This window comes from Phasianus colchicus, chromosome 1, assembly GCF_987193195.1.
Source record: "Phasianus colchicus chromosome 1, bPhaCol1.hap1.1, whole genome shotgun sequence".
Lineage (NCBI taxonomy): Eukaryota > Metazoa > Chordata > Aves > Galliformes > Phasianidae > Phasianus > Phasianus colchicus.
Window position 1 is genome coordinate 22801340 of NC_143436.1, and position 15782 is coordinate 22817121.

Here is a 15782-nt window from a genome sequence, read left to right on the forward strand (position 1 = left end):
CTTTCAAAAACAAATGTCAAAACAAATCAAAGTAAAGGAGCTTCTCAGCAGAAACCCAGCAGGAGGTATCACCCTTGTCCATTTGGATGGCTACCCTTCTAAATGGCTGGCTGTGAGATGTGAAGGAGCACACATGAGGTCAGCCACTCATAACACAGGAGGAAGAGGAAGGGAACCAGGAATTCTTCAGTTCCTGCTCTGCACCACCACAGGTAGAAGAGTGTCTGGGAGAAATCACCTTGGTCTATTATCTACGCCTTCTCAGCAGCGTAGAGTCAAACATACATTTGCTGTAATATATGTTGTATATCGCAGTGAAAGAATGTATCTACAAAACATTGAGAAAAAATACCCTGATTTTTTTATTGTTTGGCTAAGCTATAAATTGTCATCTGAAGTCAGACTCACAAAATGTAGGAAAAAGGGTAGTAGTGACAGCAGGCAAGCTCAGGAAGAGAAAATGCTTGCACTGTCCCCAGTGATCCTAGGCTGGGTGCCGGATCCCAGCAAGGTGCAATCTGTCTGGGAGCTGTGGGAGCACATACCACTCTGACAGCAAATTCTTCCTTTAAAAATTAACTCTCTACCCTGGGTTAACAGCTGGCACTTAGCAAATAGTGTGTATGCTCTACTGATTTTATGTCCCTTGTAGCTTTCTCTGTGACTGCCCTTGAGTTAATGGTTACATCATTCATTAGTGGGATAACGCCAGTCATTCATTTCCCAACACAGAGAACACTGTCACGTGCTGGATAGTAAGCAGGTCTAAGCCAGCCTAAGTCCTGTGTAATTAACTTTGGCCCAGCACATGGAAGTGTGTTTGACAATGCATATCATTCTCCCATCGGTTCTGCAACGGGAGGATGGGAGGAACTCAGATGGATGACACAAAACAACCTGGCATCTTTCTGCAGATAATAGCACCACAGCTGCAAGGGAATGTCTGCATCACACTGCAGGGATCAGAAAATTGCAAAATGAATTGTGATGGCCTAAAATGCATCAGTTCTTTTCCTATGCATCCAAAATAATTCAAGCAATGATAATTTACATATTAAACAAAATATTACGCATTTTACTTTTACAGGAACAAGGTCAACCGCTTTTACTGAGAGTATCAATGGGCTTGAGGGTAGGGAAATAACAACATATGTATATCCCCTACTTGCCATATTCTTTACAAATAATCCTCATAGAGCAAACTACAGCTTATAACTTTCACTTTAGCCTACTATTCACCAGACATTCTCTCCTTTCTTAGTGTTTTGCATTGTTGGCTTTTTTAACAACTTCATACAACATGGATCTTCCCTTCCCTTGCATCTACAGGGATTTTTTAGCAGTCTGGAATTTTGTCCTTTATGCCAGTAGTCGTTGTGTAATCAGTCATTCTTATCTTATCTTTTTTTTTTTTTTTTTTTTTTAATGTAAACTGTGATCTCTTCAATTCCTGTTCATGTTCTTTTCCCCTAAACTGATCATAATGTTTAACACATTTTTGTGGGAGAGTCCTGCTCAGAACAGTGGGCAATATCACAGAAGCTGGGATACTGCTTCCTGAGGTCACACTGCCACATAAATAGCAGATTTTTTTCTTTGTGCATGTAGATAAAGCCTCTATTTGTCACCCACTTATATTTGTTATTCTTTTTAAATATTTTCTTCTTTAAATATGTCTCCTTCACTGAGCCAGTGCTTTATATTATTTTCCTTCAACCATCTTTCTTTCCTTGAGGGAGAAAGATTTTTTCTTCTGCGATTGTTACCACTAAGTTTACCTTCTTACGCTCATTGGCCTATGAAACTTGAACAATTTACTAAACAAATCCCCTGACAACAGCTACTAACTCTGAAAATGTACTCCTGTGCCCAGTGAATACAATTTACTTAATTCAATGGCTCTGACTGTCTCCAAGGGGAAATCAAGCAGAGAGAGATCTTTTCTTGCTTAATTTGTGAATAACTCTGACTTTATTCTTGCAATGGAAATTTAAATACTGCAGAACAGAAGCATAGGATGAAAAGAAGCAGCACTGTCTGATTCCCCTAGTTTTCTGATACCACTTATTTCTTAAATAAAGGGGAAGAGAAGAGATCGTGGCTTTACATGGGATAACTTGAGGAACAATTCAGAAATAGGATGGAGGATAAAAAGAGACAGCCAAATGGTGAAAAATACAAGTTGCTAATGGAAAGGAACAAACAAAAGAGAATACATTTCTGTTGACTGCTCGACCTTGTGCCATCAAAACTAATGTACTTTTTTTCACTGAGTTTAATATGAGTAGGACCAGGCTCTATAGCTACACAAAGCATTAGGATCTAGAGAATTCAGTGGGCTGGGGCTGCTCAGGTGGCTGTGAGCTGGGCAGGAGGATCACTCTGTGAATGGATGACAGGAACAGTGATGCAGTGATGCCTTTCTGTGGTGAAACTTGGAGTGAAAATATTTTCAGGAGCCACAGGAAGGCAGTGTGTAACAACTTGATGGAGTTGTATGTCCCACATCTGAGGAAAGGATGGGTGGCATCTACCAGCTGTTCTACCTGAGCTCAGTTTAAGAGCTGGTGGGATATTTTTCAGTAGCACATTATTTTCAGGCAGAAAGTGCTGACTTTTGACTTTTTGCTGAATTCCAACTTTCTCGTTTTGATTGCTACAATGTAAATGACTGATTCAATGTGCATTTGCATGTAAATACTTACAGCAGTGTTTGACATTTATTACATTTCTATCATCAAAGCGAAGTCAGCCTGCTGTGAATGCCCTGAAGGAACTGCAAAAATGTGAATTTAGGTCAGTAGAAGATGAGATGCGTCAGGCAGCAAAATGCCTGAAGCCACAAATGTGAGCATCTCTCACAGCCTTTGGCCTCATGGACAAATACCATGGGAGCTATTACTCCACTGATGAGCAGTGTGTGATTTATGTTTACGGAGGGAAGCAGCAGGGCACTCGTGTGTTAAGGCCCCCCAGTAGAGGTACAGATGCTGGCAGGTGTCTGGAGCAGGGATCAAACCTGTTGTCCTGTCCCGCCCATCATCAGTGCTTGCTCTCTGCTTCATCCATCTTTAGAAACCTGCCCCTTCCAGCATTTGCTCCTGAGTGAGATGAATTCTCTGCAAAACTGATAACCACAGCTCTGACGTGTTTGAATGCAAATTAATAACATAAAAGTTGCTGCATAAAGAGTTCACAGTACTACTGGATCCTTTGAAAGAGTTTCCTGATGTTTGACCTGTGTTTTTCTTTTGAATCGCAGAAATTCTTTACAAAAAAATGCAATTTTTTTCCTCCAACTTGGACCCAATAATCATCTGCTTCTGGCAATAGTTATATGAATTTCTATGTATTATACTATTTCCAAAGGGATTAATGCGTTTTTTCAAGTTAATTAGTCAGCATTAGAACATATTTTTCATTATGCAGGCAAGCTTACAAACCCGTTAGCTATTGTGACTCTAGTTTGTATTCTTAATGGACTTAGTCCTGCAAAACAGACTCACACAAAGTTTTCACCACAAGAAAGAAAACCGTATTATACTGCTCACCTCACAGAATATATCCCAGCCAAGCAGACTGTGTTTGCCAGTGGGTGAATGTCTATCACTGAACTCAGCTGGATGTATGCTCTGGCTAGGGAATATGGAGAATTTTTGTAGTAGTAAAGCAGATGATAGAGAGGAAAGAAGAGTTTTACTGAAGTAGTGGAGCATACCAGTGTTTTTCAGCTTATATGTCATAGAAAGAAACAGCTGGCTTGTGACCCTTAGAGAAGTACTTTGAGGTTTTGCTCTTTTACAGTGTGGAAAACTAAGAGCATTGAAGCCCCAAAGGGAAGAACCTTCAATTCTGCCCAAAGCCAGTAAAGACAATTTTTGTTTTTGTGACCTTTTAACAAGACAAACTTACCATGTTGCCTAAATCAGTGCTTAAACAATGATTTAGTTATTTATATACATACATAGCATATTAGAAGATACATATACGCAAAAATATTTAAAAATAATGTTTCTGTGAATAAAAGAAAATTCAGGGACTTAAATATTCAGCAGGCTTGTTCAACTTGCAAACAGCTATCTAACAGTAACTGAAACTCACTGAAGTTTCCTGAACCTTTCCTAGGTGAGGTTTTGTACTGCAATTTCCAGTAATTTCTGTTTGTGAGGTTAGTAACATCATCAGATGAAGGCTATTTTATGGTATTTGTTACTACTTCTATTTCCAATTTAAAAGTGAAATTATTGTGAGGTGCATTAACTATGATGGGCTGAAACTCTGCTGTTTTTCCAAGAGTTCAAATTTAGAGTTCTTTAGGTTTTGGGCAAGGATCACTAAAAAGCACAGGTTGCTGTTACTGAACCAGCTTCTCAAATTCTTTAGTTCAGGTGGTATTTTCCTTTCTATTTTTAGTGCTGTAATCCCTGAATTATTATTATCAACATAGAGTGAAGGGAGTAAGGTTTACGTTTCCTGAACCACTTAAGCATGTAGGCTGAAAAGCATTCCAAAGTATGAGTTCTGTTTAAATCAGTTGGAGCTGCTTGGTAAAACACATTCTTTACCACATTCACAGTGTAAATGTTAGGAAAAATATGACCACTGCATGTTTATTTGCATGTTTAAACATCTCTGGCTTTGAGATGTTAAACACTCTCTGCACAAATGGAAATGAGCAGCTGTTATGTAGCATTCTGCAGAATATGTCTAATATATGCTTTAAAGAGTAGTTTGACTTCAGTATTTAAAGTGTGAGAGGTAGAGCTGCTAGAAAAGCTGCTTTGCATTAAAAAAAACCAATACTTTTAATCAAATATAGTTTTAAGATGTATGAAATGATTTACTTTTTTCCCATTGTAGCATTTAAAGCTTGAAACAGTCTGGAAAAAAAAGTTTATCATTTGAAATATGACTTTTCATTTTCATGTTGATATTGTATTTAGTTAGAAGTTAAAAAGCTGAAGGCAAAATCATCTGTTGAAGTGAAACAGCTATAAAGGGATTTTTTCACTTCCTGGCTGAAAAAAACCCAACACACTTTGGAGTCTCTAAGGTGATAGCCAGAGAAGCATCTGGGTTACATTATCCGAATCCCTTGGAAATAAGAGGACATAACTGCTGGAAAATACAGTTGAAAATTAAGATCTCTCTCAATTGTTCCTAACCTTTTTTTATTCCTCCCTCCACCCCCCTGCTGCCCAGGCCTTGCTTGTTTGCTTGTGGGTTTCCTTCAGCCCTGGGGCTGCCCTGGCTCTGAAAACCAAACCTGGCCAGCAGCAGTGAGATCTCCCCAGGCAGAAGCAGACCTGGCTTCTCCATCTGGGTCCTCTGCAGCTGGTGGCTGCTCACAGTCACCCCAAGGCTGGATCGCTTCCCTTCAGGATCTTAGTCTGGGGAAAAAACAATTGAAATCCTAACCCATAGGTTTCTACTCTGCCTGTTCTTCCTACTCCACTTGTTAGGAAAAAGAGGAAGTATATTTCAACATGTGAAATTTTATTTATGATTTAATCCAAAAAATATCTTGCATTCTTACTTCCAAAGTCTTGTTTTGCTGACTGGTCCCAGCATAGAATTACAGAATCATAGTTTTAGAATCTCTAATTCTATGAATCGGGGAATGGTTTGAGTTGAAAAAGACCTTAAAAGACCACCTAGTTCCAACCTCCTGCCATGTGCAGGGTCACCTCCCACTACGTCAGGCCACCCATGGCACTGTCCAACCTGGCCTTGAACACTTCCAGGGAAGGAACATCCACAACTTCTCTGGGAAGCGCCTCACCATCCTCCAAATAAAGAATTTCTTCCTAGTATCTAATCTAAATCTATACTGTTTTAGTTAAAACCATCATCCCTTGTCCATTACTGCTTATGGGCAGCTTTATTCTGCTTACATGTTGAACTAACAGTAAAAAGTTTACCGGAACCAGTGGCCCCCCAACAAAATGATAAACAGGGATACAATAGGCCTTACTCTGGCACTGTAAGATGTTTTTTCTATTTTAAAAACAGGTGTAAAAACAGCAGAAAAACAATTCTATTTTGTATAAACATCATTCTTTTTTCTCTTTATTTTACATATTTTCAAGACAGAGCGCTTTATTTATTGCCATTGGCATGTGCAAATACAGTGAGCTGGGGAAGATTAATTGGCTCTAACATGTTGTACCAATCAAGTTTGTCTACTTGCCAGCATCACATTCTTCCCCTAACTTTGTCTCTCTGAGGGAAGAACATGACTTTTTGGGATCTTGCTACCATTATATTGTCATGAATGTAGTGGGTAGACAACATCTTGAGTAATGTGTCAATTCTGAGAGTTATTTTTAAAACTGTATCGCCCACTTATGTCTGTTAAGTAGCTATTTTACCACGTATACTGCCAAACCACTGGCAATTAATGTACACAATAAAATTCAGACACATAGTCTTATCTGCACTAGCTCTGTTAAGACCAGTAACCAATGCTATAGTGTTTATAGAAGGCCTGTCTGAGTAAGTGTAAATAAATTGACAGATAGAACAATATATTTATGAAACGATGCTCAGTAATCTCCTGAACAGCTTTTAGTAGGCACTTCTCACAGTGCTCAACTATTTTTTCCAGAAGGGAGCAATGTATTTTCTGAGTTACTTGCTGTATCTGTGCATAAAGCCCTTTGGTTTATTTATTTATTTATTTATGTCTAGTTTGAATATTTGAAGCTTTGTGAAAAAAGTGAAAAAAAATAAATAAAATCAGAAGACTGTGCATAAACAAATGGAATTTCCTGGCTTTAGATTTTAAGCGATTTAAAAGTTTTCTAAGCCTATCAGTGGAGATTGTGTGTGCTATTTGTTTGCCGTATTTAGCTTGTTACTAAAGAAGGTTCCTTCAAATCTGTTTTCGTTTTCTTTGTATTTTAATTTCTCTTCATTCCTGACCTTTCTCTATTCAATTTTAAAATGAAATGGGGCTGACAGTGCTTTTGTAAATATGTAAATTACAGTCAGACAAAGAAATTTTTTTAGGATTAATGGGTCTTGTGTTTCTACAACAGATCTCATAAAGATGATGAATTAAGCAATTCTTTGAAAGTGAAAAACAGTCACAGAATTTCATACAACCACAAAATATTTTAAGGAGAGAAGCAAGAGCAGTTCCAAGAGATCTTAATCCAGCACTTCAGCCATATTGTTAAATGTGTCAGTGTGATGCAAAAACACCAGCACTTCTAGATAAGATTCACCTATCCTGGAAAAGTGCTCAGAGACAAGTTAATATTCATTGATTGAATGCAGTAGCATCACCAGTAGTGTCTGGAGGATAAAATGTCCACCAAGACTTTATTACCAGCTCTGGTGTCCAACAGAATGTCCACAGCATCGTGCAGAGCAGGGGCCTTACGTAGATCACTCATATAAGGAAGGTACAACTACAAAGCAACTTTCCATAGATGAGTTACAGCTGAGGGTAGGAGCACAGGCCAGGGCTGCCTGCCCGCGTTCCCAAGCTCCCACACTCCCTTATTATGTGCTAGTTGCAAGTTCAGGCTATGATCTGTATTTTTCCACACAGTCAGCTGTAGGTTTCAAAAAAACTCTGGATCTGCCTTTCTCAAAATAAAAATCCAGCTAGGGAACATTAGTGGGAGTTTAGAGAGCCTGAGTCTTCTTCCTACTACACCAAGATTTTAGGACTGATACATATGCCACAGCTTCCAGAGCTTCTCTTGGCATGGTTCGTCTCACGTCTGCAGCCCTTATTTTCTATGCTTTAGTGACTGTTCCACAAAAGAGGGTCAAACACTTCTCTGTCACAGCCCTGATGGCACTAGTGGACTTTCTGTCCTTTTCTAACCTCACCTGGGACATCTCTCCATTCCTGCCTATGTTAGACGCCAATTCTGCTCTTGCCAGGGCTGTCAGCTCTTAATTCAGCAACATTACAGGAGTGTCCACTTCTCCAGTTCTGTACCTGTCTCCTGGACAGATCGCTTGGGCTCACACTGTCATTGCATCTCTGGCTCCACCTCCTCCTGCTTCTTACTGAGCCCCTTGAACAGCTCCTGGACTTAGCTCATCATTTGCCTCATCTGGGGCTGTTGATGAAATTTGTTACCAGCACCCATGTCTTTCCACTATGTCCAGTCCCTATGGGACTGCATCCTTCAGTGAGGTCACAGCCCATGCTGGGGTCACCGCAGCTCCTATCTATCCAGTTGTCATGGAGCTGCTGGACCTTGCAGCTCCCTGATACTCTCATCTTGGGCTTTCTATTCTGAGCAACTACGGTCGATATCACGTTATATGTATAAGGAACAAAAACTCTTGATTTTTCCTATCACTGTAATGTTTCAGCAAAATGACTTATTTTATGTCATTACATAAAGATTCGCTAAGCTTAAACATACAGTGGGCCTAGGTTTAGGTCTTTGCTCCCAGACAAGATCAGCAAATCGAACTTTCAGATAAATTGCTTGCAATATGAGGCTACTGAATAAAATGAGATACAGTTGCTGTTTATCAGGATTAGCTGGCTCTTCCTCAGATGTCCAGGAAGTATAATCTAAGGACACAGAAAATCATTATCTGCAGGTCAGATAGAAGAGAATTCTAGAGAACCCCACCAATTATTGAGTGTGAAATAGGTCTCCAAGTAACCAGGCGCCAAGAGGAGACAGGCTGTGGTAAGAAGTTATCAGGAAACATTGAAGCGCAGAAGGAATGTAGTGGCCTAGAGCTAGGAGATACCTCAGCAGAGGATTTTAGGAGTTAGGTAACATCTGCATGCTAGATGTAAGCACCTTATCTCATTATGGTTGCTAGCACTGCACTTATTAATGAACCTAGCAAAACAAACCATCTTTATGAATGTCGCAACCCATTAGAACACAGCAATTTCTTGACTAAACATAAATTTATGCAGACTGGGCCCCAAAAACCAACCAAACAAAAACTGTCAACAGTGGAAACAGTTGTAAAACAAACAAACAAACAACAACAACAACAAAAAAACCATGGTGAAGATCTGAAGATCCAGTTGTATATTTACAGACACGTAGGTATTGCCCAGTTCTATCCCAGGTATCCCATGCAGTTGGCAGGTATGACACAGGATGTACAGGAGTCCCACCTCCCTCTGGGGCAACACCCTTTGTTTAGAAATTACCCAGCTCAAACTGTAGCAGGCTTAAACCAAAATAGGCAAATTTATGCAGAGTTTTTACCTGGTTCTGATGAGATCTGCTGCTAACAAGGCTGTGCAGGTAAGAGCTACCAGAACTACCTGTTCCCAAGTTACCGTACCTTTATACTGTCTGGCCGAAATCCAGTTCTCCCCGTCCTTCCCTGAGTGGCACAGAGTGAAGTTTGTGGCACACCACTTATGCCCACATTCACTTACAGTTACAGCATGTACTCTTTAGCAGGACAAACAAAGCAATCCCAGCCTCCCCCGAGCATTTGCAGTCAGGAGTAGGTGAGAGCCCTTAATAGGCAGACAGAAGAACTCAGCAGTTTGTAGAAACTAAACTTAGAAACTTACAGGGATGTAAGGAAAATGAAAACTAGAATACTCTGCAAGCTTTTGAAATGTAGGTGTGAATAGGAAGTCGGAAGGACAGCCTGAAGCTTGGTGTGAGTCTATTTATACTTTTTATAGGACTCTTCTTGAACTAGTGCACTAGGCCTCCATTTTCAGGTTAGTTATATCTGCCTGAGAAACAATACCGCATCAGAGCAGGCTGTGGGGATGCTCTGGCAACCCAAGATAATTTGTGACAACTCCACTCATATGCTGCTGCAGACCCAGATCTTCTTTTGTTGTTTTTCTTTTTTTGTTGTTTTTATTGATAGGGTTTGTTTTGTTTTGTTTTGTTTTGTTTTGTTTTCTGATAACTTGTGAGGAGCAGCTGAGTTCACTTGGTTTGCTCAGCCCAGAGCAGAGGAGCTGAGAGGCCTGATGGTGGCTGCAGCTCCTCACAGGGAGCAGAGGGCAGCGCTGAGCTCTGCTCCGTGACAGTGACAGGACTTGAGGGAACGGCATGGAGCTGTGTCAGAGGAGGGTGTGTTGGGTGTTAGTAACAGGTTCTTCACCAGAGATTGATCAGGAACAGGAACAGGCTCCCCAGGGCAGTGGTCATGGTACTAAGCTGCTGGAATTCAAGAATCATTTGGACAATGCTCTTAGATAAATGGTTTAACGGTTATCTTGCCCTGTGTGGAGCCAGGAGTTGGACTGGATGATCCTCATGGGTCCCTTTGTATTTGGGAGATTCTGTGATTACTCTGGGATGCACCAATAGAAGTGGGGCAAAGCTGCTATGGACCTGTGGAAGAACCGATCCTCAAGAGACAAGCAGGTGCCCACCTCTGTTATTGTGGGTGGACTGTGTTTCTGATCCCCTCTCCCCAAATGCTGTTGGAAAAAAAAACCAAACAAACATTTTTTGAAAGTTTTGAACTGCGTAGCATGAAAATGTACTGAAAAGTAGTCTGGAATAAGGAAAGGCAATATCACCCTTCTTTTTTCTTTCAGTTACCAGGACGATTTACTTTATTTTGAAGTGGTCCTTTCCCAGGAGATACTATTCAAAAGTCACAACTTCCATTATCTTTGGTCATTTCTGTACTATCGAAGCTTCTGCTGAACAAAGAAAAGATCAGAAATGTTATCTGTCCGTGTTCTCCAATGCAATGAGTTGATCAGTGCTAAAAAATCTATTTGAGAAATTAGGTGATCAAATTCCTCTAGGCAGATTTCAATAAATATGTGTTTCTGTTCATGACCCTTTTTTCCCTGTTTCCAATTAATATTTTAATGAGCGCATTTTCTTCAAAGAGCCTCTTGAGGAAACAGCAGATTTTATTTCAATTGATAGAAAATCTCTAAAAAGTAAATTTTATATTTTTCCGTTAACACTTGCCTTGAATCTCTGTTGAAAGAATTTGACTGATCTGGTCAGAGAGATCAAGTCACTCAGAAAACCTAATAAAATTGTGAATATTATTCATTAACCTGCCCTGGAAAAGGGCAGAATATAGGAATGTAATGATTTTGACATAAAATTCAGGTACTGCATTATATTAAACAAGTAGGCAAACCACGTAAATAAAGCTTATCTGTTACAGATAAAGCAGATTTCAATTTCAGGTTCAATGGCACTATAAAGAGCTATCTTCTCGTAGGCATAATTACTTTATGTTGATTTCTGTGTATGCAGTATCATTTTCAGCAAGGAGACTCACATTGCTTATGTGCCTATAGCTCAAGTTTTCAAACAGTGAACTGAATAAACGTTTACCAGGCATCACATGAGAGGTTCACAGCTCTTCTCCCAGTGTTGTCATATGTCCAAAGGCATTTGTCGGTAGAGACTTTGGTCCCTACCAGATGAGGACTGGGCTATATAAGGGCAGCACTGGTGACTGTGAGCAGGCTGTGAAACTTGAGTTATGTTACCAATTCTGGTCACTTACAAAGTGTTGGGAGATGTTTTTTTAATCTGTTTCCTACTTTCTTTCTTGATCTTGAGCCCAAGGATCGTGTTTTGAGGCTTGCTTTCCATAGGCTGAGGAATTAGTAATTTAGGAGTTTCCTATTCAGAAGATTGAACTGGGAGCAGACTGATGAAGAGAACTGGGAATGCTGCTCTAGGCCAGCTAAAAGTGTTTACCTAAAATGACTGGGAGAGGAGTGAACAAGAGTACAAGTAAAAAGGGTGCTGACAGTCCTAAGGCATGTAGCACTACCTTATCAGCACTACTCACCTCTGCCCTTACTGCTCTGCCTTCAAATCCCAGCACAGTGTACAGTGCCACCTCTACTAAGCTGAGTTGTAAATGTGTTCCTCCAAAACTCTGGTATCTGCCAAGACTGTACAAGAATAGTCACACTGCTGGTTCATTATAAAGCTCTAATATGTGTTTGATGACAACATTTTTTTCTGCAATGTCCATTGGTGTTTTAATAGCCTTCATAGTAGCACATAGTAATGTCATTACTACTTGCTTGTGTAACACTCACCTTCAGTATGCTATGCCAGCAATAACTAATGAATGCACATTTCAGGAAATTCATCCACCTAGGTATTACTTCTCAGAGTAGGGTTTTAACCTCAGGGAGAAGAAATGTGAGTTCAGGGTAGATAAGAGAGATTTGATGCTCTTTTGGAATTATATATCAGCTTCCAGATTGTGCTGATGCAGAAAGCAACTTAAAAATATATAGTTCCACCTGGGCTATTCCCGTGCCTGCTGCTCCAGACTCAGCCAAGAGCAGAAGACTCACTGCACAAGCCAAGATGCCAAGAGGTAGGAATCCAAGATACAGAGATACTAGAGTGATATCTCTCAGATGGTCTTTTCTGCATATCCATCCTGCAAATGTCTGTTAAAGTGATTAGCAAGAACAGATGAGCAATATTACTGGATCACTATATCACTTTTGGAGTGTCTAATGAAAGCAGCTTGCCAGCAGCCTCATATATTCAAGCACTAGAAAAAAGTTGGAAACCAGGCCTAAGATTAGTTTAAACTTTATGTTTTGCCTTCAGTCATCTGCTTTACTCAAAATACATAGGCCTAATCAATCAAGTTAGCAAGATAAAACTGTAGGACGACAGCAAAAAGAAGATGAAAGCCAAATTCTACCAAATACCTACTGAGGTCAGCCCTGACCTTTTACAGATGGTATAAGCAACAACGCTACCATTCAGAAGATAGTCATCAGCATATCTGATAGGAGCTCATATTCCAGTAATCCTTGATTCAGGTTCAGCATTAGTTTTCTGTCTACTTGAACCGTAGAACATTCAGCCTGGCCTTGGACACCTCCAGGGACAGGGCATCTCTGGGCATACTGTTCCAGTGTCTCACCACCATCTAAGTGAAAAATTTCTTCCTAACATCTAACTGAAATCTCCTCTCCTTTAGTTTAAAGCCATTCTCCCTTGTCCTATCACTATTGAATCATGTAAAAAGTTGGTTGCCCTCCTGCCTACATGCTCCCTTCAAGTACTGTAAGACCGCAATGAGGTCTCCCTGGAGCTTTCTCCAAGCTGAACAAGACCAACTCCCTCAACCTTTCTTCATAGGAGAGGTGCTCCAGCCCTCTGATCGTCTTCATAGCTTTCCTCTGGACCCGCTCCAACAGCTCCATATCTTTATTGTGCTGGGACTCCTAGCCTGTACACAGTTCTCCTGGTGGGGTCTCACAAGGGCAGAGCAGAGGGAGAAAATTCATCTCTCTCTTCCTTCTGGCTACCCTTCTTTTCGTGCAGCATAGGTATTTGCTGCATGCTTGGTCCACACATTGAGTAGCAATGCCAGTACATCCTACATAGATCATCTTTCACTGTCACTGCACTTCTTCTTGTTTAGAAGTCTGGTTAAAGTTAGAGAGCTAGTTTTAGGCACTCTGTTGAGATCTACCTCAACTTATAGCAACTCCAAGGATGATAGTCATCCTGGCCTCTTTTACTCTATATTGATAGTTAATTCTTTGTCCTTCCTACTCATCTGCTCAGAGAAATGATCCCAGTACACAAATCTCATATGGCTATATTTGCATTTTCCCCTTTTCATGTTTTTCCTCGTTCCTTCTCACCTGCCCCAAAATGTTGATGCCACAGCAGGTGCTTTCAGCAGAACCTGTAACCACTACCAGCTACTAAAACCACTGAGGCAGTTTTCTTGGCAAAATTTCCTCTGTAAAAACCAAAGATTGAACTGGCAGCTAAATACTATTTTTCACATACAAATTGAAAGTTTTTCCTCTTGATTGGCAATTAGCCTGTTCTGAAACAGTAATGGACAAATTCTTAGCTAGTGTAAATCAAAGAAGTCCCACTGAAGTCTCTGATTTATTTTCCAGGTGGTTTAAAAATTCAGCAGGAGCTTTAAAATGCCAGTGTTATACATCAAATAACTGGCTAAAACTCACAAATACAGCATATCTTCTATAATGCTCTTTGACACTAAGTATTCCATATGGACCTGACAAATACAAGTGCTAGAGAGACATTCTGATTTTTTTCAAAAAAAAAAAAAATTTAAAAAGGAAAAGGAAAAGGAAAGGAAAAAGAAAAAGAAAAAGAAAAAGAAAAAGAAAAAGAAAAAGAAAAAGAAAAAGAAAAAGAAAAAGAAAAAGAAAAAGAAAAAGAAAAAAAAGGAGAAAAAGGAGAGAGATCTGATCAACATAAGTTTTAAAGATAAGAGTCAAAACATGGAACCAAATTTTACATTTTGAGCCTTTGCTGTCTTTTATAGAAGTGTGTTAGTTACCATAATGAATCAAATTTCAGTTTTAAGAGTCCTGTACTTTTCTTACATGAAAGTTTGACACTGCTGTCGTGGTGACTGGGAGGATTTTGCCAGCTCTTAGTGGGAGTGGACTGCATCCATTGTGAAGCTCAGTTCCCCAGCAGCTGCAGATATTGTGTATGTGCAAGCTGCATGATACATTTCTACTCCATTTCTCTTCTTAAAACATTCAGCATGTTGCCATCCCAGACAAGAATTTGGGTGGTGAATGAAGGCAAGGGAAGCTCCATATTCTGCATTTTCTCTGGTAGCGAAGATGTTGTCTTAGTAAATAAATGATCATTGCATGCACTTATTTCATAATTTCCAAGAAATCTAATGTCAGGCTTACCTCTGAAATATACTCGTTTTAGGAAACATGTAAATCATGTAATTCTGACTGCAGTTTTTCATATGCTTCCTTAGTTGCCTAACTAAGCAGAACTGGTTCAGGCCTGTACTTCAGGGTACACATCCTATTTCTGAACATTAGTGCAGCCATACTAATTTTCTTCTACCTGCTCCACTCTGTTGTGGAAGTGAGCCACTGTTATCAAAGTCTGTATTATATCAAGATAAGAACATGATCTATGTGATTTGAAGAGATAATTTTTCATTTTACCAGCCAGAAACTTTAATAGGACTCATGTGGAACTCATGAGATGTCCCTGCCCTTGGAGTGGGGGGGTGGACAAGATGATTGTTAGTTACCTTCCAACCTAAACCGTTCTGTGATTCTGTGAGGGCAAGAGCAGGCTGTGAATGGCACTTGACCTTGAATGGCATGTTCTCTTTTATCTTCCACTTATTTAAAATACAACAAAAATCCTTTTTTTTTTTTTTTAACTTTTTTTTAAGTCCTATCTTCTAAACTAAGGACTTTTCCTTCATCACTGAGCAGCCATTCTTCCTCTCACTCCCTGGGATAAACAAGCACATGTCCTATTTCTCTTAACACAGATTGTTCTGACAGTTACAGCAACAACTAGGAAAGTCTTTACCTTCCATACTGCGATCATTTCCATGGCCTATGCCTGAAGATCTGGAAAAAGGTTAGGCTTTTATTTTCTGGATAGCTCTGTGAGACTTACCTCAGATTGCCCATGCAGTAGGAAAATACAGAACAGCTCCAGCCCTAAACAAATCTAAAGAGAACTAATGCTCAAGCCTCATGCAGAGAGGGTTAAAGAAAGAGCTATGTTTTCCACAGTCACACTGAAAGTGCAACTGCTGCCAGTCCTGTCAGATTTTACTGTAATTTTGTCTATCTGCTGAGAGAAAATCCATAAAAAAACCCATAGATTTTAGGAAGAATTAATAAGTTTCATGTTTTCAAGATCTGCTATTTATCCAAAATCCTAGCAGAACTTAAATTCAATGAAATCATTAGCACGTGGATTTTTGCTATCCTTGGAATAGCAGAGCCTTGACTTTCTGTCCAAGGGGCTTAACTTAACAACAGAACTTGTTTTTGTTGTTCAGGATGAAGGATCAGAAAC